Here is an 18349-nt window from a genome sequence, read left to right on the forward strand (position 1 = left end):
ACGAGAAGTTAGCAAAAGAAGAATCCATTATGGTTTACTAGAGAGGTTAAGGCCATTGTAAAAGGAAAAAAGGCAGCGTATAGGAAGTATAAGGAGACTGGGAATGAAGCTGACAGAGAGACGTATAAAATTATACAGAAGGAGGCAAAGCAGATTATAAATGCTGCTAAAGCCTCAAAAGAAGAAGAAATGGCAAAATCTGTTAAGGAGGAGAATAAAAGCTTCTTCAGATATATGTGACAGGAAGAAGAATAATAGCTGCAGCATTACTAAAATAAGTAATGGGGAGAATACGTTTATTGATGGAGATAAGGTGTTCGCTGACTATTTGAATAGTTACTTCTGCTCAGTGTTTTCAGAAGGCGGCCTTCACAATCACAGGATGGTTGGACACAGCATTGCCTCCAGCTATATGGGTTCAGCTCCAGTATTTTCAGAGGCTGAAGTTGTAGAGGAACTTGCCCGTTTAAAGCTGATAAAGGCGATGGGTCCAGATGGCGTCCATCCCAGGGTTCTTAAAGAACTTGGATCTGTGATTGCTGCCCCCCTGACAGATCTGTAAAACCAATCCCTGCTAACAGGAGATGTCACGGATGATTGGAAAACAGCCAATGTTATACCAATCCACAAGAAGGGGAGTAGAGAAGAGCCCAGTAACTACAGGCCAGTGAGCCTGACATCTGTAGTAGTGAAAATGATGGAAACTCTTCTAAAAAAGAAAATAATGGATCACCTAAGAATCAACAAGATGGGTCCAAACCAGCATGGCTTTACCGAGGGCCGATCATGTCAGACTAATCTCATTGATGTCTTTGATTATGCCACAAAAGTGCTGGATGAAGGTGGTGCCGTGGATATCGCCTATCTGGACTTTAGCAAAGCTTTTGATACAGTTCCCCATAATGAGCTGATAGAGAAGTTGGAGAAAATTGGACTAAATCCCTGGATAGTTCAGTGGGTTTGTGGTTGGCTGAAGGATAGATATCAGAGGGTTGTTGTTAATGGTGTATATTCTGAGCAGAGACTGGTTACAAGTGGTGTGTCACGAGGGTCTGTTCTGGGTCCTATTCTTTTTAATATGTTTGTAAGTGACATAGGAGAAGGTTTGGTAGGTAAAGTTTGCCTGTTTGCTGACGACACAAAAGTGTGCAATAGGGTTGATATTCCTGGAGGTGTCAGTAATATGGAAAATGATTTAGCTTTGCTAGATAAGTGGTCCAAACAGTGGAAATTGAAGTTCAACGTTTCCAAATGTAAAATAATGCACCTGGGGAGGAGGAATCCTCTATATGAGAATCACATTGGCAGTACTGTGTTGGAAAAGACTTCAGAAGAGAAGGATCTAGTCAGGGACGTAGCTAAAGGCTGATGGGCCCTGGTGCAAAATTTTAGCTTGGGGCCCCCCCATCTCACTCGATCAGGCAAAGTCATATTTAAAGTTATATCCAATTACTCTAATGTGCCACCATGTTCTAATGCACTGTCACTGCCTCCACCTCATGTACTGCACTACTGCCCCCTATAATTAATGGACTGTACTGTGTCATTGTCTAATCATTGTTTTCCAATATTTGACTCTCCAGCTGAAAAACTACAACTCTCATCATGAACTGCCAGTTGGAAACGATGGGGGTTGTAGTGCTGCAACCTGAAGAGCCACATGCTGCAAAACTACAACTCCCGTAATAAACTGCCAGCAGGGCACGATGAAGTTTGAACTTCTGCAACCTAGATAAGTCACCTGATGTCACCTGCAGTCCTATGTAACACCACAGATAACACAGTGATATCTCTAAGTACAGATAACGTAGTAGCTGTCACCTGCAGTCCTATGTAACACTACAGATAACACAGTGATATCTCTGAGTACAGATAATGTAGTAGCTGTCACCTGCAGTCCTATGTAACAGCACAGATAACACAGTGATATCTCTGAGTACAGATAATGTAGCAGTCACCTGCAGTCCTATGTAACAGCACAGATAACACAGTGATATCTCTGAGTACAGATAATGTAGCAGTCACCTGCAGTCCACTTCTCCTCTCCTCAGTGGTGTAAGTGGCTCCCGCAGGGTTGAGGCTCCCCCCCACCGGATCACAACATTGCTGTACTCTCTGATGTTACTTGCCGGCTGTACAGTGATGTCAAGTGACCTGGGGGAGGGGCCTCAACGCTGAGGAGAGGTGGATTGCAGCACAAGCTGGAGCTCAACGCCATAAAGATACGGCCATAGGATACAGCTTGGGCCGCCAACGCAGATGTCTGGAGGAGAGGGCGCTGGTACTTGCTGTCATCTGATTAGGTAAGAGGCCCAATCAGATGACAGCATGTGCCGGCGGGCGCAGTGGGACAGATTAGTGCAGTGCTTCCCAACCCTTTCCACCCCTTGGAAAAAAAAATTTGCTCGGGGCACCCCTACCAAAATAATGTTCTACAAAATAAGAAAACTGTCATACAGTGACTCACAGGTGACGTCTTCTTTGATCTGAGGTGTCACTTTCCCTTTTCCTCTCCATCCGGCCCAGTTCTCCATGATGATTCCTTCCAGATATGTTTAATCTTTTCAGAACCTACGAAATAAACAATTTAGGCTCCGCACATTTCTAGCAACTTCCTTTACTTTCTCCCTCCTGTAGGCTCCCAAAGTAACTGCGCTGTTTGGTGTTATGTGCAGTAAAGCGAGTAGGAATGTGGGATGCCCCCTGTATGTAGGATCCCCTGCTGTGCCCCCTGTATGTAGGATCCCCTGCTGTGCCCCCTGTATGTAGGATCCCCTGCTGTGCCCCCTGTATGTAGGATCCCCTGCTGTGCCCCCTGTATGTAGGATCCCCTGCTGTGCCCCATGAGCTAATAATGCCCCCAGAGGTGCCCCCATGAGCTAATAATGCCCCCAGAGGTTCCCTCATGAACTAATAATGCCCCCAGAGGTGCCCCCATGAACTAATAATGCCCCCAGAGGTGCCCCCATGAGCTAATAATGCCCCCAGAGGTGCCCCATGAACTAATAATGCCCCCAGAGGTGCCCCCATATACTAATAATGCCCTCAGAGGTGCCCCCATGAGCTAATAAAGCCCCCAGAGGTTCCCCCATGAACTAATAATGCCTACAGGGGTGCCCCCATGAGCTAATAATGCCCCATGTATGGGGTGAAATTGGGAAAAAAAAAAAATCTTCTCATTGTGGGGGGGGGTCCCTGTTTACATAATGCACTTTACAGTAAAAACAACATCATACATTTATTCTATAGGTCAGTCTGAATACAGCGATATGTATTTTATATAGCTTTTCTAATGTTTTACTATTTTTACTCACAGTAAAACTTTTTTTTTTTGCAAATAGGTTTACAATGACCCTATTGTGACTATTGTAGCGTTTCTATTTTTTCACATACGTGGCTGTATGGGGTGTAATTTTTTGCGCTATGATCACTACTTTTTATCAATACCATATTTTAGTAGATGAGATGTATTGATCAATCTTTATTCATTTTATTTTAAATAAAATGTAATAAAAATAATCAATCCTGGCGTTTTTGTTTACACCATTCACCGTGCGGGAACAATATTGATTTATTTTATTAGATCGGACGATTACACACGCTATGGTTTATTATATATGTTTATTTATTTATATGTGTTTTATTTATAAAATGGGAAAGGGGTGTGATTTAAACTTATTGGGGAGGGGCTATGGTGTGTTTTTTAAAACTTTTGTTTTTACACTTTTTATGTCCCCTTAGGGGACTTAAATATTTTCTTACACTAATCATTGCTATGCCATAGCTTAGCATTGATCAGTGTTATCTGTGATCATTGCATTAAGCCTGCCTGTGCAGACTCTATACAGTGATCGCCGATCTGACTGCCAGGAGGAAGGTAAGAGACCTCCGGCAGTCAGATACAATGATCGGAACCCCGACAGTCACGATGCGTGGGTCCCAATCGGCCAGTGACAGGAGCACAGCTCCTGTAACTAATGTAAGTGCAGCGTTCGTGGCACTGCAGGGGTTAATGGCGGGCTGCAGCACAATTGCTATGTCATTAACAGTGAGGACCTGGCTGCATATAGCACTTCAAACCACCGCCGGACTCTATGACGGACGGGTACGGCATGGGTCCTTAAGTGACAGGATTCCATGATGTACCCGTACTGCATGGGTCCTTAAGAGGTTAATGGTTTTGCTGAGCAGAGACTCTGTGACCAATGTGTTACACCTAAAACCATGGAGCGAGTGGCTTTTTTGGCTGCTACTAACACTAAGGACACCCAACTTGGATTTACACTCTTCAGACCTCTCTCACCTCAGAAGACTTTTCAAGTAGTGACCGTCTCATGTCTGATAGGAGGCTCAGCTTTTACAACTGTACTGAGAACATGCACCAAGCTCCATGAGCGGACATCATCCATGACTTATACTGTTTTAGTCCCGACTCCAAAACAGTCTTGGTTGTGGATTAGCTCACCATGTACTCCTGAGACATCCTGACTAGAAATGAGCGAACCAGCCGGATTTCTGGTTCATATGTACTGTCTGTATCCCATTTTTCTGGCGTTCCTTACGATGTATCCACCCGCTGCACGGAGCTGGCAGACAGCGGGAGTCAGCCGCCAAGATTTCTGATTCATACGAACCAGAAATCCGGCTGGTTCGCTCATTTCTAATCCTGATACCCACATAGCAAGACACCCACATAGCACGACTATCATGAAGTCACACAACACCAAGTGGCACAAAATCTTTTGGTCGTGATACAAATATTTTGGAAGACAGTCATGTGACCACAGTTGTCGTGCAGCCATACTCTTCCTCTGTTGGGGAGATTTATCACACCTTGTGCTGAGGAACGGCGGAGCAGTTTCGTACAACAACCAATCAGATTGCTTCTTTTATTTTTAAAAAGGTCTTTGAAAAAATAAAGCTGTTATCTGATTGGTTGATAGGGCCAACTGCTCCGCCGTTACTTCATACAAGGTTAATAAATCACAATGGGTGGACTTGATTAAAGCTGCAGAATTTTGCGCAACTCAGATGTGGCAAAAATACATAGGGGGTGGCTGAAATATCATGGTGAATTTCTTTACCAGCTCAGAGTTGCCATAGATTTCTAAGGCTGCTGTAAGGATTGATTCCTGGAGCCGTCTGATATCTGCCCAGTCTGCCAACCCCTCACACCAGGCTTATTGCCAAGCTTCTCTGTGGGTTCTCTTAGCTGCTCCATGATCTGCCTCAGTACTATATATTCCCTTATATGTTACAGACAAGCTCACTGGGTACTGGAGGACTTGTATCTAGGACACTGAAGTCTCTAGATTTGCATGGCTCCTGTTTTACATATTATACTTCTCTGTTCCGTTAGAGTTTCCTGTTATATAAACCCCCGATCTCATAACTCACTGAGTCGTGTCTGTAATCCACCAGGGAGGGAATATGGCTTCTCTCATATATCTGCTCTGTGTAGTTTATGTCTCCATTGAAGGTAATATCTGTATTATATATCACAGGAGGCTTATAGTTATATTACTGTATTCCTCCTTATTGTAGATATTAGTCATGTATTATTGTAGTATAACATTCTGTAATGTCTTATTGTTGTGTCCTCAGGATCCTGTGGAGAGATTGTGATGACTCAGACTCCGGATTATATTGCTGTGTCCCGGGGAGATACACTCACCATGTCATGTACGGCCAGTACTGGTATAGACAGCTACTTACACTGGTACCAACAGAAATCAGGAGAACGACCAAATCTTCTTATCCATGATGCAACCAGCAGACATACAGGAGTCCCGGACCGGTTCACTGGATCTGGATCTGGATCTAGTTATACACTTACAATCAGAGGAGTGAGAGAGGAGGATGCAGCAGATTATTACTGTCAGCAGAGTTATAGCGGGTAACACAGTGATACAGAGCCGTACAAAAACCTTCATCAAACAATTCACTGAAACATGAGGTAGAGAAAAACAATAATAAACCTACCAGAGCGTTCAGTGGTTTTGTACACTGTATAAAGTTCTGTACTGCGTTCTTCTGAGATTGGTGCTCAATGATAAGGGGTAAGCATAGGTATAGTAGGTATGCAAAATCAGCTTACTATAACTCGAAATATATATATATATCTTAGAAAGGTGAATGGTAAGATACTGGAGGGAGTGTATATCTCACCCAGGCTGCTAGCTGGGATGAGATGGTAAACTCTGGGAAAGATGTGTAGTTCAGCAGAGATATTCTGCTGAACTGTTGTTTAGTATTTCCGGGCCTGGATTTTATTGGAATGGCGGGTAGGTTTGGTAGTGGGACCTGCCATTCCCTCCCCACTCCAGTACACACCTTGCGCACAGGTGTAAGCAGGAGCTAATCACTCCAGCTTACAAAAGGCAGCTCAGAGGGCTGGACATTGCTGAGAGCCTAGAAGCACCTGACCTGTTCAGACACTGCTGTTGTCGAATTTTGTTTGGTTGAGTAAGGTGAGACCTCTGTTTAGTTAGAGCCCAGCCGGGCAGGAGTTTATTTTGTATCCTGTTTTTGCACAGTGCTGCTTTGTTTTTGTCTGAAATTTTATATATCACAATAAAGCCAAGTTGGAGTTTTTATGTTAAATTGGCATAAGGACTGCTTTATTCTCGATACCCCCTACTAAAGATCTCCACAATATATATGCAATATATACTGTACATGAAATAAATACTGTCAATGTTACAAAGAAAAAAACAAAACGTGTACAAAAATATATACGTGAAATATAATGGGCGTCATCAGATCAAGATAATCCATCGTACAGGGGGAAAAGAGCAGAATTAATATCTGTGTAATATGATAAGAAGGAGCAGCTTAGGTAGCCTATGGGCTGCTTTATGTATGTGGTTTGTTACAGACTTGGCTCTGATTGAGCTGAGATGAATGTGATGTTATTCCAACTTGATCCAATAGGTGTGATTGTGATATTAGGATCAAAGGACGATAAATGCCATAAAACTACCGTAAAAAAATCGGGGGGCTGGTGATATAAAACCTACACCTTAAATCCCCTCTTTTGCCAATAAATACACTACAGTACATGCTAAATGACATTGGAAAGTAATGGCCATAGCAAACTCTTTACATAACATAACAACGTAATCTGGTGTTTAGTTGGCAACTTGTCACAATGGCCAAGAGTGGTAGCACCCAACCACGGACACATGGGCACTGGGCCTTAGTAGAACTGGTGTGAGGTGCAGGTTTAGGTGCAGTTGCGGCGTAAGTGATGACAAAGTCCAGACTAAACCAGTAGTTTAACTTTACTTGAAAAAGCTTCATTGTAATACACAATAGAGTAATACGGTTAACAAGTGCTAGTGCAAAAATATAACAATACTTAAGTTAGTAGAAGAAGAAATTTGTGTACAAGGGTAGTGTAGGGGCCGGATAGGAGCCCTTGTCTAAGTAGTAACAGTACTGTGGCAGGATGTGTTTTGAAGATAGTATACTTGGTGAAAGAATACTTATACTCACGTTTAGATATGTCTTGGATATCTGACCATCCTGTGTGGTAGTCTTTCTAGGCCAATGTCTCTAGGTTGAGCTAACTAGTGAAGGTTTCCCCACTTGGTTAAGTGTAGTAATCCGTAAAGTACTTTAGCTTTGTGCAGTTATGCTTTACTGGGGATCAGTCACTCTTCCTTTCCTTAGTGGGTGATTGTCCTGACAGTAGAATCCACGGTGTAGACAAGGATTGTCCTAGTGTCCGGTTACCCCACTGCTAAGGTCTAGCAGCGCATGACTGCTGTCTGTCTCAGCATACAAAAGAAAAGTGTAGACCCTGTCAAGGGCTCTGGCCTAAGCTAGGCAGACTTAATTACTGCAGCAGGGGTCTTGTGTCTATCTCTCATACACACTAACTAAAAGACTCACTCAGAGTCACAACAGGAAACCCCTACCTTATACAAGGTTGTGTGACAGGAAATGAGAGAGCGAGAGAGTAGAAGTGTACAGAGTGTGAACTCAGTTAGGCAATACACAATAACACAGCTTAACCTTTTCACATAGACTGCATCTGTGCTCAAGGGAAGTGAGACACCTAGTGGCTGGAATGGAAATCATAGCTTGGTGTAACTACTGAGAGAGTTACATTACCAGGGAGGTATAAAGTTTAGTGAACCACCTGTGGTAGGACACTAAACATAATATAACAACTTTTATATAAAACATCTTTTAATATACTGTATATTATACAATGTAAACCTATCACATGTAAACCATATCCCATTCTTAGGGGAGGTCACAGAGGGTCCAACAGCGCAGTACAAAATTAGTCCCCAGTTGCACCACACTGACAAAATGTTGACAAAATCTATATCATAAAAATCAAAGTCTATCTGTCTGTCTGTCCTGTATAGACTTCCAAAAGCCTGAACAGTTTGACCCCAAATTTGGCACACAGATACATAGGGTGCCCGGGAAGGTTATTGCGAAGGTCCCGTCCCCGCCAGATGTACAGGAGGGGAGGGGGAAGAGCGGCGCCCCATAGAGATGAATGGGAAAATCACCACACTGCAAACACAGGTGATATAATTAGCTGCAGCTGCCCAGAGAAAACGGCAGTTGGAGCCTTAGCAACCAATAGGATTACTGCTTTCATTTTCACAGGGAGCTGGAAACTAAATGGTTGCTAGGGAAGCTGCCTCACAACATCCACAGTAATAACTGGTAGACCCCCTACTCCATCTATACAGTACATGTATACAGGGCCCTACTCCATCTATACAGTACATGTATATACAGGGCACTACAGGTATACAGGACCCCCTACTCAAACTATACAGTACATGTATATACAGAACCGCCTACTCCATCTGTACAGTACATGTATATACAGAACCCCCTACTCCATCTGTACAGTACATGTATATACAGAACCCCCTACTCCATCTATACAGTACATGTATACAGGACACCCTACTCCATCTATACAGTACATGTATATACAGGACCCCCTACTCCATCTATACAGTACATGTACATACAGGGCCCCCTATATTACAGGTTTACAGGAACCCAAAACTATTCATTACAGGTATACAGGACCTCCACCAACTATATAATACAGGTATACGGCACCCCCACCAACTCTATACTACAGGTATACAGGACCCCAAAGCTATACACTACAGGTATACAGGAACTCCACCAACTATATACTACAGGTATATAGGACCCCGATACTGGTTTATAAATAGAACTTAGACCAAAAATTATTCACCTAAAAATATGTGCAAAGCCCTTGATAAATTTCCCCCTTTGTCTTTTCTACTTTTAAAACTTTATTGCATTTTTATCCAAAAAGGCTGGGGCTTTAAATTAGCTGGAAGTCAATATTGTAATATGAGATGTCATACTCATACCCATTATACCCGCATGATATTTTTAATTTTGCCATCTTTTAGCTCATTGATGAAGGAGCAGTAAAGCCGCAAGAAGCTTATACAGCACAGAGGGAGGATACAAGAGCTGATACTGGCAACAAGACTGGAGCTCTGGGTTAACAAGATGGCTACACTACAGGTGAGCTGGGTAAAGTAGAATTGTCTCAGTTGCCCCTAGCAACCAATCAGATTCCACTTTATACCTCACAGGTTCTTTGTAAAATGAAAGGTGGAATCTGATTGGTTGCTAGGGGCAACTGAGCCAATTCTACTTTACACCAGTTTGATAAATCTCCCCATAGACACTCTCACACTCACAGACTCCCACATGCAAGAGCAGTTTCACAGTTTTTATTTCCTTTATCAGATCTGTATTTTCAAGGATGTGCTGTCTTTTATTAATTTCATTTTCCAGTATGGGGGATTGAACTGGTCAAACCCTGAAAAGAGAAGACTTCTTTAGACACTTGAACATTTTTGAAGAGGACAAATTATTGTAACACAAGGGGAAGTGAAAGGCTATTTGACGGGGAAATGGAACATGTTAAATGTTTTAATAGAAAGATTTCACATTTTCTGTCGCTGTCACGCCAATGTCCACTGCTGTCCATAGTGAACATGAGATCATTGACTGGCCGATTGACAATTTTTTTTAAATTGAAATTTTCTAATTATTGACACTTTTACAAGAATATACTCTAACAAATTCACCCTTCTGTAATAGTCCCAGTACTGTAGCTACTATAGTTTGGCTGTTTTATTGAAATTCATTAATTGGTGAATATTAATGAGTTTGCTTTGCTCATCTCTACTTAAAAACATCAAATGTCTTTGTTTCGGTCGTACATCTTCACATGTCATAAATACAAGCAGCACAAACAGGATCCTAAATATGACATTGCTGTGGGGACTTTTTACTAGTCTATTGAACTATTTAACCCCTTTAGGACCTGGCTTCATGTAGTTTAGATATATATTTTTTTTTACTTTTGTAATTTTAGGTATATAAATTGCACCTTATTCACACTATTTATTATCTTTCAAAAGAAAAATAGCTGTGCAAAAGTATGATCGGCTGCTGTTCCACAAACAACGGCTGTTGTTAATCTTCCATGCACCCCCGGATACAGTTTGTTCTTCCTTGGTGTGTATGGAAATCAATTAATTGATGTTTCAGACACACCGCTAATGGGCCGTATGGAAATAAATGTTCCTGCGGCTGACAGAGCTCTGACGGCCGCAGGAACATTTAAACGCCGGCTGGTGTTTGGCCAGTAGAACAGCGACCATTGCTAAGCAATGGCTGTTGTTATACAGTGTGTGAACATACTGTAGCATTAGAAATGTACCATCAGAAAACAAGGTAACAAATAGATTGCTGCTCACACTCACCTGGGACAGTAAGAAAAAATGGTGTCATTTTTACTACAAAAGAGTGCCAGCCTGGATGGAGAGAGTTGGTGCATGTGGTCCTAATGCAAGTGAGGTGCTGAAAATAGAACAGCACTACCCCCGAATACTGGGACCCCTATTGCTTGGATGGCTGATGCTTTTGCTGCCCCTTGTGCCCAATAAGTGAAGTCTGTCCTGTGCACTATAGAAATATATAGGAACTAAGGGAGATTTATCAAACATGGTGTAAAGTGAAACTGGCCCAGTTGCCCCTAGCAACCAATCAGATTCCACCTCTCATTTTCCAAAGAGTCTGTGAGAAATGAAAGGTGGAATCTGATTGGTTGCTAGGGGCAACTGAGCCAGTTTCACTTTCACCATGTTTGATAAATCCCCCCTAAATGTCTGCACAGGGAGTGTCAAGGCCTTATGGTTGCTGCTATAAGTTAACCTGGTCGCCATTTTACTTTCAATTTACTTTTACCTTGTCCATTTCATTAATATTTTTCTTTCTTTAGTTCATCATATTACCTTACATTATTTGGAGCTCATCTACACCCATTGTTTTCATTTTTAACCAAAGTACAATATAATTTGGGTTGCACCCATGACTCATAGGTTTGTAGCCAAGACAAAGGAAAAGTAGATCACGAGATCAGCATTGTAAACAGAGGAAAGAAACTATAACCAAAGCAAAGATCAACAATCCTGTAACCTGCTCCTGGCATAGCTGCTACTCAGCAAGGTAAGGGACCTATCTGTTATAGACACTAGGATTATAATAGGGCTGTCTAATGTTTATAGGTTCATATTCTATAGGTTTAACAGAATTATGAAATTAGAAAATATTGATGTTTTAAAAGCGGCTATCCAGCGCTACAAAAACATGGCCACTTTCTTCAAGAGACAGCACCACTCTTGTCTCCAGTTTGGGTGCAGGTTTTGCAACTTGTTTCCATTGAAGTGAGTGGAGCTTAACTGCAAACAATAGCTGATCTGGAGACACGAGTGGTGCTGTCTCTGGAAGAAAGTGGCCATGTTTTTGTAGAGCTGGATAACCCCTTAAAGTTTCCTTTTTCTTTTTTTCTCCCGAGAAATAATTTCATCCTTAGTCAATACCAGACATGGCCCATGGACGAGTGGCACACGTTCTGGTAGAACCTTTCTTTTAATCTCAGACAACCCTATTAAGCAGAAACGATACAACATAAGGGCAGCTATAATTGGGTCATCTGAATCTGCAAACTAGACATCAGACGTTAACTTCTAGTAAGGGGAAGTAGGAGAGATGGGGAGTTACAGCATTCTAGTTTAGGTGTTACTGGTATGAACATGTTGCATTGGTAAACACTGCCAATGGGCGAGAGAGATAGGTCACATAGAGGACCTGTCTATATGAGATATACAATGAAACCTCCCAAGAAGACTAACAATTTAAGAAGACCCCCCCCAACCCAGACTGCTTTTCTGGCAAGGTGGGGCTTCTGATTTTCTGCAAGCCATTTTTCTCCCATTATAGTCTATAGAAGCTGCTTCTCAATAAGCAGACCACCCTTTATCTGACAAGGATAAAAACTTTTTTTTTTTTTATTGGAGTTATATGTGCTCAGTATCATTTGGATACTGATCTGCACTGCGCTTCACTGCATCATCAAGCTGGAACAAGAAGGAGCAGGAGAATTGTAAGGGACAGCAGGGGCAGGGCCGTCTTACCCATTGGGCATGGTAGGCGGCTGCCCGGGGGCCCTTGCGTCCTAGGGGGCCCCTGCCCTGTGACATATTCCCTGGCCCTTTAACTGGGAGTGCTCCTGATGAGCGTTTGCAGCTGTGGGACTGTGCACAGCTCGCTCTTGTGGCCGGAAGCTGCATTCTGCTTCCGGTCACTAGAGGTCTCTCTCACCCCCTGCATTCCCGTGCGGAGCAGAGGAGTGACGTCACCAGCAGAGCCCTGAGAGGAAGGAGAAGCTGGAGGCCTGAAGCACAAAGCCTGAGTGAGTATGTGCTGATACCAGAGGGGGGAGGCTAGCTGGCAGGGAAGGTGTTAATCATGGGAGTGCTCTCTGCAGGGATGCAGACAGGGCCGTGGGTGAACTGGTAAACAGGGAGGGAGGGATCGGGGGTGTAACTCCTCTGAGTGTATATATATATATCTCCATTCAGTGTATACAGCAGTGTATTATATACTTATCCTCCTCCTGAGTGTGTATATAATTTCCATTCAGTGTATTATATACTTATCTTCCTCCTGTATGAGTGTGTATATAATCTCCATTCAGTGTATACAGCAGTGTATTATATACTTATCCTCCTCCTGAGTGTGTATATATATATCTCCATTCAGTGTATACAGCAGTGTATTATATACTTATCCTCCTCCTGAGTGTATATATCTCTCCATTCAGTGTATACAGCAGTGTATTATATACTTATCCTCCTCCTGAGTGTGTATATATATATCTCCATTCAGTGTATACAGCAGTGTATTATATACTTATCCTCCTCCTGAGTGTATATATCTCTCCATTCAGTGTATACAGCAGTGTATTATATACTTATCCTCCTCCTGAGTGTGTATATATATATCTCCATTCAGTGTATACAGCAGTGTATTATATACTTATCCTCCTCCTGAGTGTATATATCTCTCCATTCAGTGTATACAGCAGTGTATTATATACTTATCCTCCTCCTGAGTGTGTATATAATCTCCATTCAGTGTATACAGCAGTGTATTATATACTTATCCTCCTCCTGAGTGTGTATATAATCTCCATTCAGTGTATTATATACTTATCTTCCTCCTGTATGAGTGTGTATATAATCTCCATTCAGTGTATACAGCAGTGTATTATATACTTATCTTCCTCCTGTATGAGTGTGTATATAATCTCCATTCAGTGTATACAGCAGTGTATTATATACTTATCCTCCTCCTGAATGTGTATATATCGCTCCATTGTTGTCTTCCTGTATACTGTATAATACAATATAAAGGGAAACAACACGGCTTATATATAGAGAAGGGCAAAACAACATGTCTTATATATAAAGAGGGGCAACAACATGACTATTATATATGAGAACCATGTTGTCTCCCTGTATGTATACTGTATAATACAATATACAGGGAAACAACATGGTTCATATATATAGAGAAGGGCAAAACAACATGGTTCATATATACAGACGGGCAACAACAACATATATAATAGTCATGTTGTTGCCCCTCTGTATATATGAGACATGTTGTTTGGCCCTTCTCTATATATAAGCCGTGTTGTTTCTCTGTATACTGTATAATACAGTATACACAGACTCCCTGTATTATACAGTATACAGGGAGAAAACATGGCGTATATGCAGAGGGACAGGAACATGTCTCATATATAGAGAGGGGCACCAATATATATTAATTAGGCTTTTACCCACCACCTGTATACCCCACATATACCTGTACCCCATATATATATATATATATATATATATATATATATATATATAATAATATATGGTATGGTTGTACACATATATCACTATTATAGGCTATATAACCACCTACCTACTGCTCCACCTTTATACCTGTATCTATATGGTTGATAAATAGGTGGTAAGGTATATTGCCTATAATAGTGATATACTGTATGTGTGCAACATATATGACAATAACTATCATAGGCAATATACCTTACCAGATAAGGGGGCTTTAATGGCGGTGGCCGCTGGGGGGGGGGGGGGGTTAATTCGCACCTCTGCCCAGGGGCCCATAATGCTGTTAAGATGCTAGATAACTGGATAGGAGGAAGGAATAGGGCAGCAGTCAGAGACTGGGAGGTGGTACCCCACGTCTTGCTGTATTGGGGGAACAGCCATGCTGGGGACCAAGAATGAAAGAGGTAGCCAAGCTGTGGACCAGTACTGGAATAGGGGTATGCTAGGGAACAAGACTGAAATGGGGAGCGGTGCTTGGGAACAAGGATACGAATAAATCTTTGCTAGTATCTGGATTGGCATGAGACATGGAGCCATGCTGTGGACTAGGAATGAGATGGAGAGCAATAAATGAGAAGATGAGGCAGGCTAAGAACTAGGTTTGAGACAGATGACCTTACTGGGGATTATGAATTAGATGGAGAACGATGCTGGTGATACATAATTAAACACATGGTAAAATATATGGTTTTAAGGCTTTTTTATCGGTATTTGTGTGTTGTACATTCTTGCTTACTTTATTAGAGACTTTTAACGGCAATCTGTATACTTTTGTCTTTAAGAGGACCATCCCTATAAAAGACCATTTTTTTGTGCATGTTTTGGTGGTTGGCTTACGGAGGTCTCTCTGTATGCCTTTGATTTATCTTATCAGGCAATACCATGTGAAACACATGCCTATAAAGAGTATAGATTATTGATCTTGGCTGACGTTGTTGTCTCTTATTATTAATGTTACAGGAAGTAATGTTCTGCATATTATAGAGAAGTTTCTGCATTTACAGCTGAAAGATAAGATGATGCTCTTGTGGTTTGTCTTCTTTCTAATTTTACAAGGTAAGCATCATAATATATCTGCTATAGAAGAAGGTAAAAACATAATAGTGTATTGTGATGCCCATAAAAGACTATGCTATAGGGGACACTTTTTATTCCACTTTTCAAGCTTTTGTCCCCTTAAGAAATTTTTACACCTTTTTTTAAGTACTTTCTCCTTTATGCCAGTTTTGACTGCACAAAATCTAGCAAATTATGATATTAAAATGATTAATGATGATTTTGCAGTTTTTTTATGTGTGGATCGTATTTGGTGGAGATGTGCAAAAGCTGAGTGTATCTGTGACGCCACATCCCTAAACCCAGAAGTCACCTCATAGCAGCATAATACCAGGAGCAGCGCAGGAGGAGCCAGAAAGGGGAGCCAACATGAGGTTTAGCATCCTTTATTGTTAAAATGAGTCTACTATAACTTGCCTGCAACCTCTTCCTGACTCCTGAACAAAAGCTGTGACAGTATATAAAATCTTCCATGTATATTTATTTCTTAATTTTTGAACACTTTAGTTCAATGCCACGAATATATAGGTTACCAAAAGCTATGAAAATTGTGCTAAACACATCTAATCCTCAATTTGAAAAGTGTCAACCACCAACACTCAGTAGAAGGATAAACCCCTGTGGAGGAAACCTGTAGGGAACCATGGCTGAAGGTTTACTCTTCCGTTGGGCTTAGAGAGTTAATGCTAAATTGTAACTCCTTCCTCTTTTACTTATATCCCCGGGATAGGGGAGAATAAACTGATCACAGGGGGTTCACCCACAATCTTAAGAAGTAGGATACCAGTCTCCTGTTGGAAGCACCTAGGTTTCACCACTCTATTAATTCTGTATGGAGCTGCCAGAAACAGCCAAACACTGTACTCGCCTGTTTCCATGGCTCCCATAGAAAATGAATCAGTGGTGCCCATGTGCGGTTCAAAATTCAGTTATAATAGGAGACTGGGTTTTCAATTATCAATATTGAGTGTGTGTGGTGGTGGTGGTCGTTGGGGGTGCGGTGGATGCACACAGGGGACTTGGGGCACACAGAAGCTGAACTCACACAAAAAGTGATGGGAGGAGCTGGGGGTCATACACAGGGTCCCAACAAAACTTCCAAGAGTGAAGTGGGTTCCGGCCTTAGCAGTTTAACCCTAAAGATGCCACAGTTAATAGAGACCGCTGCATCTATAGGTTTGAGGGGGACCGTGATGGCCCCTGTAGTCCATTTGCAACCTTGTGATGTAATCATGGGCTTCAGATGGTTGCCATGGCTGTAAGAGGCTAAATCATAGCTTGTAAGACCCAGTCACATAGGGAAACTGTCAGTATGTTATTGATAATGTACAACACACAGCAGTATAGAAATCCTTTATGGCGACACAATTGTTATTTTAACAGATTTTACTGTGCAAAACTGGTAAAAAAACAACTAGAAAGCCTTTACTAGAGATGAGCTGTCAATTTGCTTTGTTTTGCAAAAAAAATTCACAACAATTCGTTAACAAAACTCGCTTAACATGGCGGCCACACATATTAGCTTACAGTACTGTCACTGGGCAGGAGAAAGGAATTATCCCTAATGCCTAGCACCCGTCCAATCAACTTCAAACCCCCCTGGGATGTCAGCATCCCCCCTCCTCTATATAAGGTGATTGGCTTCCTAGAGGTGGGGAGTTGGCTGTGTATAGTGGAGAACAGGATTGCAGCAGGCAGTTAGAGCAGAGTAGGGAGAGCAATAGTGAGATATAGGGACGGAGAGGAGAGGAGAGGAGAGGAGGGTGGATTTTGGGTGGATTGGTGGTGATTTTCTGTGGGATATCCCTTGACAAAGCGAGTCACGCGAAACGTGCGTAGGGTGAGTGGGTGAGTGGGATCTGTTGTAGTGCACGCATCCTCCTATGGTCCATCTATTTATATTATTTATTTTTGGTGATGTCACCTACACATGTTGCTCATTGAGCAACTGTGATTTAGTATAGGATTCTTTCTGTGTATACCCACTTTGGATTTCTAATCTAATAGTGTTCATTATTTGCTATTGTTTACCAGTGTTTACATTGCTTTCTACACAGCGGAGGTTGCCTGCACTGTCACAGGTTATTTCAGGTTTTATTCATTTTCATGCATGTGCAATATATGATTCCATAAAACATTTTTGTTATGTCCCTTCACCTATGTATGTATTTGGTTATGTTTCAATCCCATTATAATCATGTTTTTTAATAAGCGACAATTCAAATAAAGATTACAATTATATTTATGTGTGACTGTCCTGCATTCTTTGTGATCCCTTGTGGATCCTTTTTTGTTTGATATGTATTCTTTTGTGCGGTAAGGACCAAATAATTTTTTGGGCACTTTATTTAGGTTAATAACTTACACTGGTATCAACAGAAATCAGGACAACGGCCAAAGCTTCTTATCTCTAGAGCAACCACCCGGCATACAGAAGTCCCTGACCGGTTCACTGGATCTGAATCTGGAACAGATTTTACTCTTACAATCAGAGGAGTGACAGAGGAGGATGCAGCAGATTATTACTGTATTCAGGATAAATCTCAGAGTGACACAGTAACATAAAAATAACAAACCTTCAGTGGTTTGTTACTGATTTGGCTCTGCTTGATAAATGTGATGTTGTTTCAAATTGATCCAATAGATGTGAGTAACCAACAGGAAGTTATTGTAATTGGCCGCCATGTTACAGATACAGAGGAGCTGTAAAGGAGCTTGAAAAATAAAGACACAGTCACAGAAATCTGAAAACTTACTTTTTTCTTTTTTTAAATATAATTAATACAGTAAAAACCTAATAGGTTCTGAACCTAATAGACACAAACTCACCACACAAATCTGTCCCCTGACTTAATGCTGTTTCTAGACAGCATTAGTTTTACTAAACTAGCATTCTAGTTTTACTCCTAAAATCCTGGAGAGAGTGGCTTTTTTGGCTGCTACTAAATAGTTAAAACTAACAAGTATTGGATTGTGGGCAACGTATACTAGAACTATAGGCAATA

General features: G+C 41.6%; 2 long non-coding RNA genes across 4 annotated transcripts; both read left to right on the plus strand.

Moving 5' to 3' along the window:
- The first annotated feature begins 5405 nt into the window (after window positions 1-5405).
- Window positions 5406-5657, plus strand: LOC138796709 (uncharacterized). Its single transcript, XR_011363798.1, has 2 exons — window positions 5406-5479; window positions 5605-5657. It is a non-coding gene; the product is annotated as an uncharacterized lncRNA (long non-coding RNA).
- Window positions 5658-9415: 3758 nt separating this feature from the next.
- On the plus strand, window positions 9416-18052 carry LOC138796710 (uncharacterized). 3 transcript variants are annotated; one of them, XR_011363800.1, is made up of 4 exons: window positions 9416-9546; window positions 11318-11544; window positions 15249-15344; window positions 17697-18052. It is a non-coding gene; the product is annotated as an uncharacterized lncRNA (long non-coding RNA). The 3 variants fall into 3 exon arrangements; XR_011363799.1 differs by lacking the exon at window positions 9416-9546 and having other exon boundaries at window positions 11197-11544; XR_011363801.1 differs by lacking the exons at window positions 9416-9546; window positions 17697-18052 and adding an exon at window positions 15573-16100 and having other exon boundaries at window positions 11197-11544.
- Window positions 18053-18349: the final 297 nt, after the last annotated feature.

The sequence above is a fragment of the Dendropsophus ebraccatus genome, chromosome 7, assembly GCF_027789765.1.
Source record: "Dendropsophus ebraccatus isolate aDenEbr1 chromosome 7, aDenEbr1.pat, whole genome shotgun sequence".
Classification (NCBI taxonomy): domain Eukaryota; kingdom Metazoa; phylum Chordata; class Amphibia; order Anura; family Hylidae; genus Dendropsophus; species Dendropsophus ebraccatus.